This window comes from Pinus tabuliformis, chromosome 3_2 (assembly GCF_031772625.1).
Source record: "Pinus tabuliformis cultivar Carrire ecotype Pingquan chromosome 3_2, CPIR1, whole genome shotgun sequence".
Taxonomy (NCBI): Eukaryota; Viridiplantae; Streptophyta; class Pinopsida; order Pinales; family Pinaceae; genus Pinus; species Pinus tabuliformis.
In genome coordinates, this window is record NC_142302.1 from 1,064,570,049 (window position 1) to 1,064,574,403 (window position 4,355).

Genomic DNA, 4,355 nt, shown 5'->3' on the forward strand with positions numbered 1-4,355 from the left:
TGATGGAAAAGTTCAAAATCCAAGACGCTTGACGGCTTAAATGGAAGATATGGACAGATAACACAAAGATTCTTGTCTTGCAAAAGACCTTCAAAATTGCTAAGCTGGATCAGGAAACGAACCTGCCTGCCTTCATTGTCCGGAAAACCTAAAAGAAGCCTGTATCCTTGTAAAAACACATGAAGGAATGGATAAAATTGAAAACAGGCTCAAGACCTTGATTGAAAAGAAATTATTATAAGCCTCTGCTTTTGGATTTCCAAAATACCTAGCTTTGCTCAAGGCTGGGCCAATATTTTGACTTTCCCTCTCCCATGTTCATAGACAATTTTGACGACAATTGAAAAAACGACATTGCAAAGGGAAGGGTCAAAATCAAATTTGCCACAACGAAGAGCAAAAGATTTATGGTAAAAATATGACTAATGCCCATCAATATACCACATTCTCAATTTTCCAACATAGCTCACTGTAGGCATGTATAAATTGCTTCCTTCATCGACTGGCAAGACGGCATAGGAAAGTGGGAAATAAAAACATTTAAATGACAAATAGAAATGACAAGCAATGTTCTACCATTGTTTAATTGGGATTTTCATTATTAGTATCACCTTTTGTCTATTTCTAGCCTTTGCCTTTATACTTCGATTTTTTATCAATGATTTTTTTATTGAGTGAAAGGTACATTTTTGTTAACAGCTGAGTTTAACAATAAATACCACCAACATCAAGGTACATAAAGAGCTTGGTGCTATTGATTAAGTGTCAATTTTATACTCGACAATAAATACCATCAACATCAAGGTACATAAAGGGCTTGTGTGTCAATCCCATAACCTAATACATGATAGAATCCAAAGAAAATGTTGCAATCCCACCAATCCTTAAGTCCCAAAAATTGTTTAAGTGTGCTGAATTTTGAATGGGTTATGCAAATTTACCTTCTCCATATAAAGTTTGATGCGGTTGGAACTACTCTCAAACATCCTTAGACAATTAATAATAATGATAAAATGCAAGTAAAGTTAGCATTTCCTTCCTAGAAAATGTAAAACTTAGTATGCAAGTTTCATTCCTTCCTAGAAAATGTCAACTTTTACTTTAAGAATTTAACATCAACGATAATTGCTAGCATCTTAGGCCAATTTGTGTGAGGCAAAATAAGAGTCTTCCAAGGCAAGATGTTGATAGCTTTTAGGAGTTAGGTTTTTTGTTCTTTTTATTACCAAAAAATGACATAGTATAACTTATAGACAAAATAGCCTTTTTTAAGGGCTTTTTTTGTTTGTTAATTTTAACTAAAATCTGGCAAAAAAAATTTAAAACTTGAGTTTAAGTTGTTTAATGATAATCTATAAAATTCAAGTGTTAGAGGGACTTTTAAGGGTGCTAAATCCATTTATGTATTCAAAAATGTATTTTAAACAACAAAAATCACAATTTTGCTTAAAATTATATCGCCAAATTTTAGTGAAAAACACTATTTCGTTTTTGCTCAACCATAATAAAATCTAATATCTACATGACCGAATAGGATTGGTTCAGTACTGAATCGACCCAGGCAAATCCTGGTACCAAACCAGCGGAGTCAGACTTTGACTCAGAACCGATACATTGATCAAGTCAATACAGTTGGTGGTCAACTCAGTCCGAGTTTGAAAACACTGTGCCTTTACCACATGAAGCATAATAGCCTGCCAACTATGCTTGCAATAAAAATGCAGTTGGAGCATGTAAATAAGTAAACAAGGCACCTAAACGCATCATATTGTATTAATGCATCTCTGGATTCATTAAGCTTTCTCGAGTCTCAATAAACTGCACATGTCTTCCCTATTGAAGTCGTATTTATACGAGAAGAAAGACCTGTATACCTGTCAAACCTACTCTACATGTAAAACTCAGAAGTCATTCATTCTTCCTGCCAGACATGGAACAGAGTCAATCACCGACAATCAAAATTTGTATACACATATTATACTATTTATTAGAGAATAACAATATCTATAGACATAATTGATTCCTCAAACCCACTGATTTATGGCCATCACTTCAACCTGTTACAACCAGCTCAAATATTGTGTTGGCTCCACATTATTATCTCCAGCCTAAGAATTTTATAGATTATGGGTTTGATATGATAGCAAATTAGTTGTTTCACAATAAACAAATTTTAGGTTCAAACAATTTGTTGGTTCAACATAACCATCTCTAGCCTGTGATCTTATATGCCCCTAATGATCATACATCCCCAGAACAACATGAGAAAAACTGACATTTCCAGTGATGTAAGAAGAAACACATTTTAAAGTCGAGAAAATTTTTGTCGATTCTCGGTTTGATAGGGTAACAATTAGTTTTGTCAACATGAACAGATTTTAGGTAACCTTAAAAAAAAATCGATGAGTTGCGTAAGTACTTTCTATTTCTCAGATTATAAAGCAATAAGATGTCTGTGATGGAGTTGAGGTTGTGTGAATGGAGTTGAGGTTGTGTGAATAGTTATAATTAACAGTTGCCTTATTTTGGGCACCAGTTATTAGTGATCTATGATAATAAGCTCAAGCCATTAAAAGGGGAGAAGATTCCCCATTGTAGTGAGCCATAGTTGAGTGGTGAAAGTTCAGGGTGTGGGCCGGGCTTGTCTATGTTTTAGCCAAAAACAATAATATATCTACTATTGGTTGATTTTTTCCCAAATTAAAATTTCCAAATATATCATACTGTCCATGATTTGAATGCTTGTTGCTTGTTTGTTATATTTATTTCTCCTGATATCAGAATATGGTATGAAAATCATAAAAGTATGGGCTATTCCTTCTCATGAAATTATTCCTATAGATAGACTGTCCCCATAAATGAACTTCCTCACGCAAACTAATAAAGCTGGTTGAAGCTATGGCTCGGTGCACAAACCAGTAGGGCCCGTTGAGCAATGTTTTCGTGAGTGCATGGGATTGGTGAGATCCCATTCATTGTTTTCTGGAGCCCAAAGCGAAAAGGGATTTGTGACAAAGTCCCTGGAGCCACGGTAAAAGGTAACCCTAGTACCCGAGAAGAGAAAAGGCTCAAGTGGAGGATAATGAGAAGTTTGTGCTCATGTTGCAACGAAGATGGTTGAGGTGAGCGTAGAGTCTGTTATTTTGGAATTGTCTTGAATTGTCTGCTCATGGGAAGGTTGAAGTGCCCACAGAGGACAGGGCTGCCTTGGCAAGTTATTTCAGAACGTTGGCAAGTTATTTCAGAACGTTGACGGTATGGGAGAAATCAGGGCTGGGAGCACCAGGAATTAGTTGCCTTAGCCTATGCATAAATACTCTTGAGAAAAATAGAACTTGTGAAATTGAAGGAGAAACAATGGTATAAATGTTAAATTCCGTTATTGAAATTGTTTTCTGAGTTGTCCCGATAATTGGGGTTTGTGTGCATCCTCTAAAATATTGTGCAATGTTCATCAATCTCGTGCTCTCTGGAAATGAGATCCGGCGAGATCTGGTCCTCTTGCCCTAATCCTGAATTAGGGGAAATGATTAAAAAAAAAATTTGATGCAATTGATGAAAAGAGTCGGACGGGCTCTCATGGCAAGCAGAATTTTGCTTGGATCAACATCCCTCAATGACACCTTAAGTAATTGTAATTTCTGGCCTAAAGCCGTCCTCGGTGAAGCTTCAAGGGCGGCAGATTTATAGCCTGTAAAAGTTTTCTTTTTAGGATTTTCCAATAGGATTGTAAGCCTGTCAAGTATAATTTGCAGGCGCGATGGCCACGCAGAACCTCATTGACCTGCTTGGAAATGATGATAATGGAGACTTGTTGGCATTGTTGGACACCATCATTGCTACGAGAGACAGAGCGGCAGCGGTGGCTTCGAAGAAGCCGCAACCGGCAGTGGCGGGCAGTGGAAAACTGCCATCGAACCTCTTTTCTCCAGCCTGGTTGTTAGGGAATCAAGGGCTGCTCCAAATGAGGGAGGTAGAGGATGAGACGGTCATGGGTTCTAATAAATTTATTGTTAGTTAGCTTTTCCCCGATATTGTAAATGGTTTGAATATCAGTTATTTGTTTATTATATTTGTTTGTTTATCATATTATGTAAAAATTGTCTGGACAGTCAGAAGTGGTCGGAATTTGGGCAAAAAAAATTCAAAAAATCTTGTAGAGACAGTTTTTGAATCATGTTTTTAATGGTGGAAATAGATTCAGCACCATCAAAAACATCTAGAACATGTAAGACAACTAAAATTTTGAAGTTTAACAACTATAACTTAAATTTACAAAAATCCGAATTTTCTTTAAATATGACCAGAATTTCCATAACTTCCAGAGCAATTCCTCCCATTAATTAAACTAGAGC

General features: G+C 36.2%; 1 pseudogene; it reads left to right on the plus strand.

The window, feature by feature from the left end:
• The window catches only part of LOC149184298 (glucan endo-1,3-beta-glucosidase pseudogene), a 5,158-nt pseudogene extending 1,137 nt beyond the window's left edge, over positions 1 to 4,021 (plus strand).
• The last annotated feature ends 334 nt before the right edge of the window (positions 4,022 to 4,355 follow it).